Source organism: Cydia pomonella, chromosome 11 (assembly GCF_033807575.1).
Source record: "Cydia pomonella isolate Wapato2018A chromosome 11, ilCydPomo1, whole genome shotgun sequence".
Lineage (NCBI taxonomy): Eukaryota > Metazoa > Arthropoda > Insecta > Lepidoptera > Tortricidae > Cydia > Cydia pomonella.
The window spans coordinates 32,405-51,351 of record NC_084713.1 but is presented as its reverse complement, the minus strand read 5'-3'; positions in this window follow the sequence as shown (position 1 = coordinate 51,351).

The window sequence follows — 18,947 nt, the reverse complement described above, 5'->3', positions numbered from 1 at the left end:
CTATAGACAGGAAAAAAGTCATTTTCTATACAAATGTATGTATCGGACGGGGCTTGTTGAACTAACTGTGACACTTCCATATAATATCTACATACCTATATGAATTTTATTCAATGAGACCACATGTCGGTATTTTCGGTTCATTATTGTTGTGGCTACCAAATAGTTAACCTATCCTGTGCGTGTGATTATTATCTTTGAATTTTTTGAAGCGTTATTTATATTTAGGTCACCTATTTATTAGCGCATGTTTTAATTCCCAGATTACTTTCATAACAATAAATACAAGTCATTAAAATGTTCATGATAAAAACAATTATATATATATACATATACTATTTATTGCATTTAATATAGCTTTTTATATATCTAAAACATGATATTTTTTGAAACGCTTGTATTACGTTCTACATTAACTAAAAGTTGTCCTAAAATTCAATTTTTATACTAAAAACGGCTTTAAATATGTTAAATTAACAAAATATATTTTGACAGATGCTTTCGCGCCCAAAACGCTCTTTGAAAATTTTGTGACGTCACAGTTTACTGTTTGACACATAACTACATACATACGTAGAAGATACAAACTGTCAACTGACATTTGTCATTTGTTGTTTATCGCCTGTCAACAGTGTCAATCCGAGAGTTGTGACGTCATCAGAATCTTCAATGACGTTTCGAGTTTGATCACGTGACGTGTGCCAAAAGATATTTTAAATTCAATATTTACAAAAATATGGTCATTACAGGTCCCCTAAAAGTAGTTTAACATGTTCTTATAATCCAAAAGAATTTATTGGGATACAATTCTGCCCTAAGATTTGTAGATGGAAACAACCCTATTGCAATTAGTGTAAATTGTAATCATATCACATATATCAGGCCAAAAAACTAAAAATACATGAATACATAGATTTATAACTAGCCTAGATGCCTAGTCTGTACATCCCTAGTGAAGCCATTTCGAGTACGACATTATGTCGCCCTCGTGTCATCGTATCCGAACGGCCCTCGCAGTACTCAAGGTCGAGTTGGTTTGTGTACACCTCCCGGTTATAAATTAAAAAATACAAGAAAGATGGTTGTTTGTGCGGTGAATTGGTGTCACAACACATCAGTGAATAAAAACAAACCGCCTGATATAACATTTCACGCGTAAGTATCCAGTTTAATGTGATATTTTTACGTAATTGTAAATACAAAAATCCAAATTTTCGTCAGCCGCCATTACTTATAAATGTTGCCAGGTGATATGAATCTTTTTTCCTCCAAATGAGGCATGACGATTACATTGATAAAATTAATATGCTTACTTTAAGTTCCTTGTATGACTATAGAAAATATTCTTTTTTAGTTTTTCATTCTTTTATTTCAAATTATGTTTTATCTTTTATAAAATTACAGTTTAAATTCATATTTTTATTTTGTGTGATATTTGTTTTAGATTTCCGACTAATCCGCTTCTGTCTGCGAGATGGACGGAAAAAATTAGATTAAATAGGTACGATGCAATATGGAAACCGCCTAAACATAGTCGAATATGCTCTCGCCATTTTGATGAGCAAGTAAAGTAAATTTTATTTGTGGAACACAGGTTTTACAGTTAAGGTCTGTAAAAACGAAACGCAACTGTCACTGTCGCACTTATATGGAAGACTGATAGAGAGACACAAAGCGTTTCGTTGTTCGAAGCAATAGCGATTGCCACCTTGGCTAGGTACAATTACTAGTACTGACGATAAATAGTTATTTGTTTTACAAGTGGAAAAGTTGTTGTTTAACCGCTCGTGCTAATATTGCTACTCGAGCTAAATAGAGATACAAAATGTCGAAAAATGGAATCTTGTGCGTTGCGAGGGTTTCAAGTTACGAGAGTTAAACAAATTTTGCCCCAAGTGAAACACAAAACTTTTCACCACACCAACCCGAAGAAAATATTAGTCAAATAAAATCAAACCAAATCAAATCCAAATGATCGTCATTAAATATTTATCATTTAAAATCATTATTCCAAAGTCAATTCTACCAGCTATTATCTGTGCACATTTGTAAAATAAAAAAATAAACGTTTTTTTATTTAAACATTATTTCACAAAGTACAGAAATGCAAAGTCCTTAAAAGAAACCTTGAAAGCTTTTGCTACAAATTTAATATCTACATACACACTCCCAAATGATTGATAGCCAAGTATAAGGATGTGGTTAAAATCCATCTACTTTAAGGGGAATAAATGAACTCTGGCAACCCATTTTTGTATATATGTGTGTGTCGCTGAGCGTAAGACACGAGCGTCGCACGCACACATCGATCGAGTTTCGGCTTCACTTTTGGCAGATTAGCCTTATGAGGACTCACTGTCTATGTGTGATAGGTCAGTGCATGAATATATGACAGCCAAAGTTGTTATTACATCTATCCGATTGTCGAACACTTTCTGCTCCACAGCTCAGTGCAGCGGTCTTGTTGATGGTCACCGGGAAACTACAACTAGTCGGAATTATGTGGCGGATCCGTGTCTTTTAATTTTAAGCCTTTCCAAGGATTATTTTCGCACGTTCACCCTCTAAAACAAAACAGTCACATTTTAAACAATACTATAACCTATGTCCCTAATTACTAACCTTGCTAATGGCTACCAGAGTTCTAAGTTGCCAGCTAAAACAATGTTAGATTTTACATCTATGATGAATTTTGATTGTAATTTTGGACGCGATAGGGCGTCCGTGGGGCTTAAGAGGGTGGTAAGATTAAATTTATGTATCTGAATTTGGCAATAGTACATTTATTTTATTTATAGATTAAAATATTTCTTACCTTGAAATAATTGTTGTTTCTTAGTTTAGTACAATGGATTAAACTTTAACCGAGTCTAAGCGGAGACTCTATGCGTTGGATTTTTAATTTTAAAATTTAATCAATAAATCTATTTCTATAAAGGTTCCGTTTTTTGCCATTTGGCTACGGAACCCTAAAAATGTGTGTCCCCCCCCCCTCCCCTGTAACTTCTAAATTAACAGAATGAAAAATCTAAAAAAAAATATATGATATACATTACCATGCAAACTTCCACCGAAAATTGGTTTGAACGAGATCTTTTTTTCGTTTTTTTTTAATACGTCATAAATGGTACGGAACCCTTCATGGGCGAGTCCGACTCGCACTTGGCCGCTTTTTTGCCATTTGGCTACGGAACCCTAAAAATAGGAAATTAAAGTTCATAAAAAATAAACAAAAAAGAAGTCTGTGTTCGGGGTTAGAACCAGAAACCTCGTCATTGCAAAGCCAGTGTATTCCAAGTGAGTCTCGAACAGATATATGTAACATGGTGAAATTAGGCTATTTATTCTCGAATGAAACCAAAATATCTAAATACCCCCTACACCAGCGTTCTAAAATATCTGATTTTTTCGCAAATCACTCTGTAAACATATCTCACATGGAAGAAACTCTAATGATATCGATATGGCTATATATTGAGGCGCGACGTACCATGACTCCATCATTTTTCTTTTTTTTTTTTTTTTTTAATTTTCCAAAAAAAGAACATCTATTTTATCATATAATATGATCACCAAATTTCATGCGAATCGGTTGATAATTGCGATCTGTAGAGGAGAACATCCGGACATATGAAGGCAGATCGCTCGAGTCAAAACGTAGACCTTTGCTACGCTTCGGTGAATTAAAGGCGTTTCAATATATTCTTATAATAATTAAAATAATAAAAAATCTAACACACAAGAGAAAGAGCAGCAAGAAGACAGAATGCATACAATGTTTTACATAAGGACTACAGATGGCGCTCACCCGTAAAAATCATCGGAGATAGATCGCGCTGTTAAAATTTTTCCACGAGCACCCTGGTCATTTCAACAAACCATTGGTTAGGTAAGGTTCGGAGTTAGGTTAGGTTCGGAGTTAGGTTAGGTTCGGAGTTAGGTTAGGTTCGGAGTTAGGTTCGGGGGGGTGCTGAGGTGACATGCTTGCGAGCCCCCAGCACCCCCCTTAACGGCATGGACGGAAACGCCGCAGGGGAGGTTAGTGGGTATTCTCCTCCTCTCCCTCTGAATAGCAGAGGGGGTTACGGAAGGAGCGAGTCCCACATACCGCCCCCCCCAATGGGCTTCCCTCGCCCGGGGGGCGATGATGCGTAAATGCATTCACCCCTGCGATACCAAAAAAAAAAAAAAAAAAAAAAAAAAAAAAAAGGTTCGGAGTTAGGTTAGGTTCGGAGTTAGGTTAGGTTCGGAGTTAGGTTAGGTTCGGAGTTAGGTTAGGTTCGGAGTTAGGTTAGGTTCGGAGTTAGGTTAGGTTCGGAGTTAGGTTAGGTTCGGAGTTAGGTTAGGTTCGGAGTTAGGTTAGGTTCGGAGTTAGGTTAGGTTCGGTTAGGTTAGGTTAGGTTAGGTTAGGTTAGGTTAGGTTAGGTTAGGTTAGGTTAGGTTAGGTTAGGTTAGGTTAGGTTTTTTTTTTTTTTTTTTTGCGGTGAAGGAGAGAATACTCATGTATACCGCCGGCCCGTACCGACGGTTATGTCCGACTCAGCTGGGAATGGTGCCCAGCCGCCTACGGACTAAAAACTCCTCCACTTCGTGTAGAGTGTAGTATGTTTTTATTTGGTGTGTGTTGAGTGTTACTGGGGTGTTTGTGGTTTTGAATTTTTGGATAACTGGTCCTCGCTAGGAATACGGGCGACCAGTTATCCTAAAGAAGTTTTGAGGGGGGATAAGTTCTGCCGCCCGACCGCCCGCCTCAGGATAGTAATCGTTGAGTGCGGGCGGCCGCCCGGCCACCGCCCCCCTGCAGAGATTAGGTGATAATAAAGAAAATGATAATTATAATTTTATGTTTGTTTGATCAGTTATGATTGGACCGTGTACTCGCAGGATCCACCGACTTTCATCGATCAATTCTACGAGCAAACCAAGCATAGTGAGGAAATTAATTTTGATATTACAATTGAAAATATGAAGCAATGAAAATGTTGAAAGCTATACATTATATATTATATTCTTTGACTTTGATGCACGCAGTCGTTAAGTTTTAAATTCTAATTAAATTCTAATTAAATTCTAGAGAAGTTACTAATGTACTTATTTATAATTTATGTATGTATGTAAGAATTTGACTTGTTATTATTTGTTATGTTTGCTGTTCAATACAATTTACAGAGTTATTATATATAAGTACATTTTACAAAGTAATTTATGGAATAACGAGATGACAATTGAATAGTAAAACATTGATTAATAAACGATTAAGTTTTCAAGTTCTAATTAAATAGTTGCTGATGTGCGTATATATAAGTTTTGTATGTAAAAAAAATTAGTAAAAGTTTAACATATTTTATTTATTTATTAGGTTTGCTATTAAAACAATTTTCTGAGTTTTATATATACGAGCATGTACAAAGTTATTTATGGGATAGCGGGATGACAATTTAATAATAGAAGATTAAACATATTGTAGTTTATATTCCATAATCTACACGGCTTTGGATCCTGTGGCGCATAGATATCATTCTCGGGCAATAAGTGGACGTGGCACTGTGTGCGCAATTAAGTTTTGGTTCATGTTCTTTATAAGTGGCATTAAATTTATCGCAGTTATGGCATTTTAATTTGGTTTTATCTTGGGAGTGTGGGCAGTTCTTATATGCGTGACTAGTTGAAGCACAGTGGGAGCATATGGTGGTATTCTGTTCTGTGGACGGGCAGTGGTTTCTTGTGTGTCCGTATTGCAGGCAAATATAGCACTGCAATACTGGAACGTGTTCTTCCACGTATACGCGTTGGTGGTCAATGTTTATTTTATTGTATTTCATTATTGCCTTGAAAGTGTCTGGGGATGTTAAGAAGATAGCGTTGTAGAGGCGGTCGTTTTTATTGCCTTTTTTAAAGTGTAATTTGAAGTCGGATTTGTTTTTAATGCTTTCACGTATTGTTGGATTCTGGTTTATGATTATGTCCGTCAATTCATGGTCCTGTATATCAGAGGAAACTCCTTTCAAGATGACCATCGGTCTTAGTGTCTTCGACGGCACGGCAGTCACGTCCGAATTCGCATTGTTGGTTTTGTTGAGGGCAATTTCTCGTTGATTAGGATTGCTAAATTCTATTCGTACTTTTCCGTTAGATATGAATTGTGTGGAGATGGGTGCGAAATCAGTGTCCCTAAAAGTCACTGATTTCCGCCAAGTTTTAAGCGTGTCGGCAGCGTCACTGCCCTCCTTCTTTGATGCTATCACGATGGCCGGTTTGTGTGTGGGAGTACTGGGTGAGATTGGTGTTTGTCGGGGTTTGGCTGCTATTGATGAATAAGAAATTTTGGGTTGGTTGTTTTGACTGGCTAGTTTTAAGTCTTGTTTAAGACTGTTGATCTCCTCCCTGACTATAGATGATACGACTTCTTTGAGCTCGTTTTTGTTGACTGAACATTCGTTTCCTTTTTGCGCATTTTGTATATAGCTTTGAGCGAAAGATGAGGTAGAGCTCAACTTCGCGCACGATTCTAATATAATTTTTTCGTGCATTTGGCCGGCTGCTCTCAGCAGCTTTCCCGCCTCCAGTATAGTCTTTTTGTTTTCGACTGTAATACTCTTATGTTCTTTATTGGTGGTTAAGTTAGTTTGAACGACATCAATATATCTCCAGACTTCGTTTATAAACTTATCAAGTTTGTTCTCTATGTCTATATACAGATCCTTTTCCCGATTCTGTGAAGTCTCCAACAGCTGAGCCAGTTCGTCGACCTCACTCATGTTGTCCTCACCACTTGTCGCACTCATTTTGGTTGAGTATAGTATATATATCTAATTCTAATCCTAACAACTAAATAACACTACATTCACTTAGACCGCGCGAATCAAAGTGTCACACTAATATTAGCTATGTAATCAAAGTATCTAGTCACAAGTTTTGGTAGTTTAGTTAACACAAAGAGTATATTACAATTTAAAAGTTAAAAACTAATTACTAAAAAATATTTTCCCTAAATCGGAAAGTATGAGATTTTCAAAGTGGAAGTTCAAATAGTAAAAAATCTGCTATATATTGAAGAGGAAAACTTAGTCAGATTAGTATCAGGATTACGTATGTGTCTTATTAATGCTTTACAGTTGGTGTTAAATATGATTTGATTGTAGAAAAAGCTAATTGTGTGAATTTAATTAAGTGACAATTTCAAAGCTATTTTACACAAAAGTTAGACACCACACGTTTTCAAAAATAACTTAAATACTATTTTTTAGTAACTATTTACCCTATAAAAGCAGAAAATTTTGAAAATGTTGGCTAGAAAAAATTTCGATTTTGCAAAGTTAATTACGTAAATCGCGGTACTCCCGCGTTACTAATAGTTACTTATCTAAAAAACTACTGAGTCTAAAAGTTTGAAACTTTGTGATTATGTTGCTTACTAATTAATATATTCAATGGTATATTCAGCAGTTAAAATGATTTCGATTTATAAGTAGAAAAGGCAAATTTGTGAATTTAATTTGGTGAAAATTTCAAATCTGTTTTGTACTAAAAGTAAGCATCACACGTTTACAGAAATAACTTAAATACTATTTTTTAGGGGCTATAAGTATTATACAAACAAAAAATTTTGGAAAAGTTAACTAGAAAAAATTTCAATTTTGGAATGATATTTACGTAAATTACGTTGATCGCGGTGCTCCCGCGTTGCTAATAATTACTTTTCACGGAAACTACTGAGCCTAAAAATATGAAACTTTGCAATTCTGTTGTTTAGTAAATGGTGTATTCAATGCAATAATAAAAACTAGATAGTATCGCTGTAGATTTTGAGTAATCGGTCTCCAAAGTTGAAATTTAATGAGAATTTTTGAAAAAGTCGAAATATTTTAAAAACTATTAATGCTATATTAATTCTAAAAACTGTTTTGGAGTCCTCTAACACTGTAGAATGCAATAACCTTCTCAAAATTATCCGCACGACACTGCAAGTTGACTTTTGATTATTGCGTCATTTCAGTTTTTCACGATTATCTCGGTTGTTTTTCATGGGAAAATGTTGAAAATTTCACAGTGTATAGAACTTTGAAAAACACACACGGCAATATATAGTTTGATATATGTTATAGATCTACTTATGGTTTTATGGAGGTTTTTATCACTTTATGAATGTCACTGTCACTTAAAGTGGTAATTGTACTTACATGTGGCTTTTCCGGCACAAACTAACTTAATCACTAAAATGTACACACACTGAGGAGTCTTTTGATATAAAAACTATGATTGTATCACCGAAATTAAGTTCACAAAACGAGTGTCACTTCACCGCGGCGCATAGAATTTCACTTATCTGTCAATATAACCTCACCACTAAGTCCAATCACAATAGTTTTTGTACGAGAGGATAGCTGGAGCCAGCGCGCACAATTTGATATATAACACTTGTATGTTTGAGTTAAAAATCCCGCAACTTTGATTTTTCGAACGCGGAGCGACGTGGATTCGCTGCCTACGCGTTGGCGCTGCGCGCGCGACTGATTAGGTTAGGTTAGGTTAGGTTAGGTTAGGTTAGGTTAGGTTAGGTTAGGTTAGGTTAGGTTTGAACGGCCGAGTGCTGGCTCTCGCACTATAGAGGCGGTTCGCCCAGTCCTCCGTGACTGGGTTGAAAGACGCTCCGGGGTTCTTACCTTCCGACTAACGCAGGTACTGTCGGGGCATGGCTGTTTCGGCAGCTACCTGCACAAGGTTGCCCAGCGTGAACCGACTCCGGAGTGTCACCAATGCGGAGCCGACGTAGACTCGGCCCAACATACACTGGCTGAGTGTCCAGTTTGGGGCGAGGAAAGAGAGGAACTGGTCGCCCAATTAGGGCAGGACCTTTCGCTGCCAGCCGTAGTTCGGGCCATGCTGGACAGCGAAAGAGCGTGGGAGACTGTGCTCACGTTTTGCGAGCACGTCATACGAGATAAAGAGGCGGCCGAGCGCGAACGGGAAGCCCTGGCCGAGGCTAACCCGATGCGCCGCCGCCGCACAGGACGCAGACGTGCCGCCCATGAGCGGAACCTGCCGCCCTAATGAGAGCTAGCGGGCGGTGGACATGGGAGCGTCCCCGCCCACGATGCTGGCTCCCGAGATGGTAAGCGCGACCTCGTGTCCCGGAAGCGCTTCCACTGAGACGATCGGTTAGACGGCACTAACCATGCGACGGATCCTAGTCAGGATAGCCGCTGCGGGGTCGCGGACGAATTGCGCGAGCTTCCCCGTAACCCCGCAACCATAGCGGCGAGAGGACACCATGGGGTTTAGTGGATAGTGGGGCCTCTGTACAGCCCTGAGTTCCACATAACCGTCCGGGTTTATCCCCGACCCGGCGGTATGCGTAAAAGCATTCCCCATGTAAAAAAAAAAAAAAAAAAAAAGGTTAGGTTAGGTTAGGTTAGGTTAGGTTAGGTTAGGTTAGGTTAGGTTAGGTTAGGTTTTTTTTTTTTTTTTTTAATAGGTTTGATAGTGTCAATTGAAGACACAGGGCCCTCGCTAATGATACGGGCGACCCTGTGTCCGTGATGACATTTGCGAAATGCTTTTTTGATTTATGCGATGCCGGGTCCGGCATCACCATCAGTCAAAAACAATGGTGATGCTCAGTTTAGAGACCCGGCTTTATTTTTGTGATTGAGCTTTGTTGTTGGACCCATGGTCCTCGCATTGAGTACGGGCGACCATGGGCCCAGGTTGAGATTTGTAAAGTTTTAGTTGTGGTTTTATTATGGTAAGGTTGAGATTTGTTGTTGTTATTTTATTATTGATTTAGTTGGTAGTTTTTGTTTCAGTTAGTAGTTTTTGATTTAGTTAGTAGTTTTTGATTTTTAGGTTATAATTGGTTTGGTTGGAGGGACCGCAGTAGACATTAATAGATGCACACAACGGACGCTGCTGCCCGTCCGTCGGTATTCCCTTAGTCGCCTTTTACGACACCCACGGGACGAGATGGGGTGGTGCTATTCTAACGCCGGCACCACACGGCGAGTTTGAGATGATGGGGGTTTGATTTTTAGATAGGGTTTGTTTTTGAATTGTAAGTTGGTTGGTAGATGTTGATGACAATACTCGACGGACGCTGCTGCCCATACGTCGGTTTCCCTTAGTCGCCTTTTACGACACCCACGGGACGAGATGGGGTGGTGCTATTCTGACGCCGGCACCACACGGCTGGGTTAGGTTAGGTTAGGTTAGGTTAGGTTAGGTTTTTTTTTTTTTTTTTAAGGTTTGTCCGTGTCTATTGTAGACACAGGGCCCTCGCTATTGATACGGGCGACCCTGTGCCCGCGGTGACATTTGCGAGATATTGTTATGTTTACTCGATATCAGATTTGACATCTATATCATTGATGAATACAGATGCACGATTTGAGAATCTGACTTTGATTTTATGACTGTGCTATGGACATATGGTCCCCGCATAGATACGGGCGGCCATATGACCATGAAAGAATGTTGATTTTCCAATTGATATTATTACTTTTGTATATAAAAATAGGAATCATATGACAGAGAATATGATAGAAAATTACTAATTGAGTTAAAATTTTAAAACGATTTTATTAAGAACAGATATATTTTTTTTTATTATTAGAATGATGAGAGTTGACGAAGAGATCGAAGAAATACTTGTTAACTATGATTATTTAGATTAAAATGACGCTGTGATTGGTGTGAGACATTATTCGTATTTGACTCGGTTGTCAATGTTGATTTTAGCTGCAGTTAGTCGAGGGCATTTCTGGTCTATTGCAGTGTGAGTTGTGTCGTGCTTAGTGTTGTATTTGGCATTGTGGGTTTGGCAATTAAAGCATTTGGGGTTGTCAGACTTGTTGGGGCAGGTTTTGTATGTGTGCGTTTTGTCAGCACAGTGTGAGCAGGGTTTTACCGCCGCCTTGCAGTGGACACGAGTGTGTCCGAACTGCAGGCAGCAAAGGCACTGCTTGAATGGAGATTGCTCCGAGACTTGCACACGCTGGTGCTCGATATTGAGCCGGCCGAGTTCTATGATGGCTCTCCATGTAGCAGGTTGGCACCTGAAGACCGCATTATATAAATTGTTATTCCTGTTGTTGGTGACAAAGCATAAATGCAGCGTTTCTCCTTCGCCGAGGGTGGCCTTCACCGATGGGTTCTGAGAGAGTATAATCTCTGAAAGTTCATCCCTTAGGGTCTCCTTATGGATCCCCTTCAGAATCACCATCGGTGATAGGGTCCTGGCAGGCTCCGCTTTAATATTCGTGGTGTTTAGTTTGTTTATTGTAGCGTTTCTTTGATCTTCAGTTTCGAACTCAAGTCTGATTTTTGTATTGGTGAGTGGCTTTATCTTTGTGGGTGCAAAGTTTTCATTTTTGAATGACACTTTTGATCGTAAGGTGCCCATTGCCTCAGCAGTGTTTTTTGCGGACTCAATCGTCGCGACAAGCGCGGGATGAGATTTTGGTTTGGGAGCAGCAGTCTTTTTGAGTTGTTCACTGTAGGTTGGGCGTCTTATTTCGTCGGTACAGCCCGACACTGCACCGCCAAGGGAGTTCCTGACCAGTTCGCCGAGAGCCCTCTGCTCCTCGCGAATCTGGTCAAGTTGGCTCTGGACCGTCTCAACGACATCCCGTGCACGGTCCTGTAATCCGTCATCAGGGTCGGTTTGTACACCCTGTGACGCATTATTTGTAGGTGGAAGCGCTTCTTTTCTCAGAATGCCATGGATTTCCTTAGTGTAGACTTTGAAGATAGCCATGGCATTCTGAGCGGCGACCTTAATGCATCTCTTGTTTTCGACAGTGACGCTTTTGTGAGTTTTTGATGTTTCTATATTTTCAAAGATCTGTTTCATCTCATGTTCCAGGTCGCCGTTGAACTCCTCGAGTAGATCCATAATAGGATGGTTGTTTGCGTTCCTAGCAGGTAACGCATCCACTGCATGGTCTCGCTGGGCTGATGTGCCCTGCGGTGTGGTATACAGATTCTCGAGTCGAACATCGTCGAGGTCCAGCAGGTTTAAGTTATCTGTGCTCATTATGAATACAGTCTTTTATATTTGAGTTGCGACTAATAATTTTATGGTAGGGATCAAAAATTAGATTAACAATACAGAATATGACAATTTAAAAGCTAAATCAACACTAAATGGAGTCTTAAAGACTGAAAAAGCAAAAATATTAAAAATTTTAAAACTAAGATGTGTAATTGCAAGTCAACGAGACGTCGGTAAGACAGACCAGATACAAGAGAAGATAGCTCTTAGAAAGCACTATTAGAAACAGTTATCAGAAAAAATTTCGATAAGGCCAATCTGAAGTTATAAATTTTTAGGACGAGATTTTTAAAGTATAAAAAGTGATTTTTGAAAAATTTCTAAGAGAAAGATATCAGAATATGCAAAAACTATTAGATACTATAAAGAGGCAATTAAAAGGAAACGATAGACACCAAAAAGAAGAAGATCGGACAGTTAGAATAGAAGATATGAATTTTTAAAGATTGAAGATTTTTGAAGATTGTCTGAAAAAGAGGAAAATGGGAATATCTCCGGAACTAGAAGAGTCCCGGAGGTCGGGATAGGCTCAAAAGATAGGGAAAAATTGCTAGATCATATGTTCCAAAAATGGGGTGAATGCGGATATATTAAGGGTATTTGCGAAAGCTTGGTTAGGTTAGGTTTTTTTTTTTTTTTTTTTTTTTTTTTTTTTTTTTTTTTTTTTTTTTTTTTTTTTTTTTTTTTTTTTTTTTTTTTTTTTTTTTTTTTTTTTTTTTTTTTTTTTGCTAACTACCTCCACATGGACCGGAGCCTATTTTATTAAGTTTCGCATTCATTCCAGTTCTCGCTATTGTGCTTCTCGCACTTTCATTCTTCATACGTTTCTTTCTTTCTTTCATCATCTTTCATTCTGTTCACGGCTGGGACTGCCGTCTATCTGTTTCCTTATGCTAATTGGGCTACTTTATTTATTTATTTCTGGGATCTTCTGGGATCAAGGGGGAGGTATGGTCCTCTGACATGGGTTAAGTCAGAGATTTTATTTACATTTATTATTGCTGGTTTCTTTTACATTTATCTTAATTCTAATACACTTGTTTATATTATATTACAGTTTTTATTTGCTATATTTAATTTACAGTTTTAATTTATGTATCTCCTAATATATACACCAGATATATGTGAGTACATAATATTGTTTACTTATTTCTATTTCTTACAACTTTAACTATCTCTATACAAAATTCTAAAAATATGTCTCTCTCCTTTTTGCTTTTCATTATATTACATATTGTTTCCCTCCGTATCTCTATTCCCATCTTGACCTCACACTCGATGCGCGCGTATTCATGCACAGGGCATTCCATCAGAAGGTGTTCTACTGTCTCCTCTTTATCTGGCTCGCAGATGCATGATGGGTTGTCCTTGAGCTTGAACCTGTGCAAGTACGAGGAGAACCCACCATGCCCTGTCATTATTTGCGTCACTGTACCCGTCGGCTGGATCTTCCTGACAAGCCGGTATGCGGCTACCGCATCCGGGAAGAACACCTTCGTCACGGAGGCCGTCGAACCCGCCGCGTATCGCTCAGCCCATTCGCCAAGCGTCTCTTCACGTATGAAGCGCTTGGCGAATGAGATGGGGCACCGGTCGTAGTCCGCCTTCCTCCGCGACGAAAGTGCTGCTATTTTCGCCAGCTCGTCCGCCCGCTCGTTGCCCGCGAGTCCTGCGTGTGCCTTGACCCAGAACAAGAGAATATTCTTGCCCTGGTCAGAAGCAGCTTGGAGATTGCGTCTCGCCTCTAGGGCCAGGCGGTGGAGCGAGCCTCGGTTCGTCAGCGTCTCGAGAGCAGCTCTCGAGTCGCTGAAGATGCCGAAGCTCGCTTCACCCCTCCTCTTTATCTCCTCGGTTGCCCTGTGTATTGCCAGGAGTTCGGCCTGATACACGGTGCAGTAGTTGGCTAAGGTGATTTTTATGGCTTTGTCTTCGCACTCACCTTTCCATATGGAAAGGGAGGCTCCGACTTTGCCCTCAATTTTGCTGCCGTCAGTATATATTCTCACTTCCTGCACCGCATATCTTTCCAGAGCTTCACGGTCCGGAAGGCTCGTGAAGCTCAGCTCCTGGCAAAGGGCCGGATGAGGAGACTCCGTGTACCTTGACGCAACCTCCACCTCCCTGTCGTCAGGCAACGCTCGGGTCATGCCTTTTCTGGCTCTGTACAGTTCGGCTGCTTCCCGTATGCGGAGGTCCAGGGGCAGGATCCCGGTCAGTACTAGGGCCGAGTCCAGGGACACTGTGCGGTACGCTCCACACAGCTTCTGCACGAAGCCCCTTTGCACCGCCGCCAGCTCCTTGCGGGTGCCTATCTTTTCCGCGGCAGGTGACCACGCCGCGGCTGCGTAAGTTATGACTGGCTCTACTGCTGCGGTGTATATGGAGCGTATCACCTCCGGGTGTAATCCCCAACTCACTCTTGCGGCGGTTCGAAGCTTTTTATATATGTTTAGGGCCTTCCCGCAGACCCTAGCGACGTGCTGATTGAATGTGAGACGATCGTCTATCGTTAGTCCGAGGACTTTGAGCTCTCTGGACATCTCGATGTCTCGCCCCCCCATGACCAGGACCGGGGTGTCATATTTAAGCTTCTTTGTTATCGTTATTGCGACTGTTTTATTCGGTGCAAATTTCAGCTTGTTATTGACACCCCACTCCAGGACACGCGAGAGCGCTGCGTTTGCTTCCATCGAGACGTCCAGTCCCGTCCCACCGTCGAACACCATCAGCACGTCGTCCGCGAAGGCCTGTACGTAATGGCCTCTTTCTTCTAGCCGCCTCAAGAGTGGGTCGAGGAGGAGGTTCCACAATATGGGCCCGCCTATCGATCCCTGAACACAGCCCTTTTCCGTTCCCCTTTCTGCCTTCCTGCCCCCATACCTCACCTCCACCTTTCTATCCTCAAGGTAACTGTCGATTACCCTCCTGATGTTCACAGGGCATTGCTCCTCCGCCAAGCGGGTCCTTATCTTAGGCCACCAAGCGCTGTCGAAGGCTCCCTCTATGTCCAATGATACTACTGTAACTATTTTCTTTTGCTCCAATTTGGTTCTGATGTGTTGCATTAGGACATAGAGGGAGTCCTCGGTACTGCGCTGTGGCATGAACCCATACTGGTTCTTGCTGAGTCTTGGGACCAGATGGTGCCGCAGTCTGGTCATTATCATTTTCTCGAAGATTTTACCCAGGACCGGCAGGAGTCCTATGGGCCTGTATGACTTCACGTCGGTGTAGTCGGCTCTGCCTGGCTTTTTCAGAATCACCACCACCGCTTTCTTCCATGCTGTCGGGAAATGGCCCAATTCAAGGCATTTGTTCGCGACAGCAAGGAAGACGGTGGGGTGATTTTTGACTGTTCTTTGACATATGTCCGACGTGAAGCCATCATCGCCCGGGGCCTTTTTGGGGTTGAAGCTGTTCACCGCGGCCATCATTTCTCCTGCTGTAAATAACGGGTCATGTATCTCAGCATGACCCGGTTTATTTATTTCGAGTGCCATGTTTCGTGTTTCGCGGTGTTCAGCTCCATCCCCTTGTCGATCGTCCTCTGGGTAAAATCTTTCCGCGAGCCATTGTGCTGACTCCTCCAATCCCAAGACTCTCCCCTCCTTGCTTAGCGGTAGATCCTCTGTTCTCCTCTCCGTTGTTTTGAGAACTCTGTATATCCCGTCCCACACAGTTTCCTTATCCTGCTTCTGACAGAATTCCTTCCAGCTGCGTGTTTGGGCCATCTTGGCCGCAGTCTCATATTTTTCTTTTTCTTCCAGGTACTCCTGCACCACCTTCTGTCGTCGGACCGGCGCGGCGCATCGGATCCTTCTCCTCTTCGTGTTGACGAGCTTCTTCATTTGGTACAATTCGTCGGACCACCATGGGAAGGTAAGTTTTTGGCTCTTGGCTTTCAGTGGTATGTGCTGGGCGCATGCTTGTGTTATTTGTGCTGTGTATGTGTTTACTGTGTTGTCTAGTTGTTTTTTGTCTGTCAGTGCGTCTATATTGTCTGTGTTTATGTTGTTCTGTGACAAAAGTTGGGAGAGTTTGTCATCAAACTCATTCCAACTTGCCTTTTTTGTGTTGTATTTGCGTGTGGTTCTGTCTGTAGTTCTGCATGCGCCTTTTTCCATATCCAGCCGAAAGACAATAGCATTGTGGTCCGATCCCGTTACCTCTCTGTCTACTCGCCACTCTGATATCTTAGGGAGGAGGTCCGCCGAACACACGGTCACGTCCACTATGCTGGTGCACGTCCTGCCTTGCCTCTCCACCTCAAAGGTGGGTGTGCTGCCTATATTCAGTACGTGCAGTTGCAGCTCGTGAAGGAGTCCTGCCAGCTCCTGGCCTCTCCAATCGGTGTACGCGCTTCCCCACCAGACACTCTTTGCATTGACGTCGCCCGCTAATATCATCCCCTTTGTTCCCAGCTTGTCCCGAATTTTTACTATATGGGCTAGGTATGGATCAATGGGGGTGGTTGGTTCGCAGTAGAGGGATACCGCAGTGGTGCACCAGTCGCCAGACCGAATCCTTACGACCACGATGTTATTGGTTGTAAGTTCAGGGTCTTGCTCCACGTCAAGGTCTGCGTCAAAAATGACTATAGCAGCCTTGACTGGGCCCTCCTCGTCTGAGGCGTTCTGGTACACCCTTGCAGGTCCTCCACCTCTCATCTTCCCCACTCCCCCGACGTAGGGCTCCTGGACCATGGCTATGGCTGCCTTTCTCTTCGCCGCTTCCAGTAGTAGTTCGGTTGTTGCTAGGTTTTTGCGTTGCAGGTTGGCCTGCATCACCAGGAGCCCTCGCTTTCCATGCCTATGGGTGTTATTTGCCGCCGTGTTTTCGCTAAGGGTGCCTTTAGCAATACGCTACTTTAGCTCTCGCTATAGCGTCCCACTTCCGCCTGATCGGGCAGTCCGGGTCGAATGCGTCGTGCTCTATATTTCTTGCTCCTGCCTTGCTGCAGTTTGTGCAAGCAGGCGGCATGCCGGCCGCTTTTTGCTCGCACTGCCCTCGCATATGTGGTCCCCCACAGTGGCCGCACTTCGCGGCGGTCTCTCTGCAGTACTTGCCGCTGTGACCGTACCCTAGACATACAGAGCATTGGACCAGAGGAGATTGGTCCTCTACTCTGACCCTCTGTATGTCCAGGTGGACCACAGACTTTGCTAGCGCCTTCCCCCATATCTGCGGGGAGACCATAAGGACCACGTGCGTCAGGTGTGGGTTGCGCGCCCTTTTCCTATACTTTACCGTCATCCTATTGCTCTCCTGGTCGAGTCCGCCGAAGACATCCCCATTCTGATTCCTCAGGGCCTCGAGTATCTCCTCGTCGCTGTTGCTCTGCAACACGTCCCTGAGCATCAGAAGGGGGTTCTTATTTTCCACGTCCTCGACCCGGAGACCGACCCCCTCTCTCTGCAGACTCTCTTTCACTCCTCTCCTCAGCTCTTTTGTTCTGCAGCTTAAGATGACCTTTCTGTCTTTACCTTTCTTTATCTTATCGATCTGCACGCCTCCTTTCTCCTTTGCTGCCTGTCTGACTCTTTCTATAACTTCTTCTCCTGTCTCAGTCTCGTCTTGCGCCGTGACGATCATGGAGTGCAGAGTTTGCCCTCCCGCCACTGCTTGCTCTGGGCGCCTTGCCACCACGCTTGCGTATGTGGCGTGGGCTGTTGCCGCCCTCTCGAGGGCTTCTCTCTGCGCCTCCATGACCGTCTTCAGCTCTTGCATTCTTCTGTTGTTTTCTTCCAACCGCTGCGCGTGCTCTTCGAACTTAGCCACGAGACTTGATCCCAGAGTCAGGGCCGCAGGATCCTGTCCTACGGACTGATCCTCTTTTAAGGCTCTCTGCGGGGAGGCTTTGCCTCCCGTGGGCAAGGGTCGCGTTCCCAGTCGGCTCCTCTCCTGTTCCGCCTCTTTCACAACTTTGTACAGCTTTTCGATGACCTCCGTGACCCCGAGCTTTATCTCCCTTTTGATGTTGCCGGATTTTTCCATCAGGGCCTTTCCTTTCTCTAGCAGGCGCCTGGCCTCTGCTGTCCTTGGAAAAATCGCGGCCTTGGCTGCTGCGGTCGACGCCGCGGGGACCGCAGGAGCCTGCTCGGGCTCTGAGAGGTCGAAGGTTCTGCCGCGTTCCGCAGGACCTGCCTGCTTCGTTACTGTAGCCGGGGGTGGGGATGGGTTGGGGTGGGTCTTAGCCTCCCATTCCCCGGTCCTGCGTCTCACCGTCATTTCCTCCGACCCCCTTTTCGGAGACATAGGCACCGATGTTGCCACTTTTGTTGGTGGTGTTCTGGGTGTTGCCATGTTGGAGGTGTCGCTTGTGCACTTTGTAAAGTTTGTAGATGGCACTTACTTATAACCTAGAATTGTACTCTACTTATAGAGTCGGTCTTATTCGCTCTATGTAGAGTCGTTTGTTTGCCTCTGTATAGGGGAGGCGATATAGTAAGAAGGAGATGTTGGGAAATAAGGAGGAATTTGTAAAGAAGATATAGGAGAGAGAAAGACAGAAAATCAGAGCGATAACACTAAAAACACACAAACAATTTTTGAAGAGTCGCTGACTCTACGATCTCTTATGCTAATGGTCTAAAACTAGGAAATAAAATAAAATAAATAATTTATTTGTGTCTAACTACAATAATTTTTGCTCTATGTAGAGCCGTACGGTGTACGTAGAGCTGTCCTGTACAAGGGAGGCAGCTATCACTTAAATCTAAGAGGAAGCTCAGCCCGTCTGCGCTTTCAGGGGCCGAAAAACCAGGTTTTTACGGTTTTTGCGATGGGGCAGAAAATTGGCTCTATGTAGAGCCGTTTTCTGTACACTGGCTGGTAGCTCTCCTCGTGCCCTTTCCAACGAACCCAAACTCGAGGTGGCTACGACCAGGGGCTCCGGAGC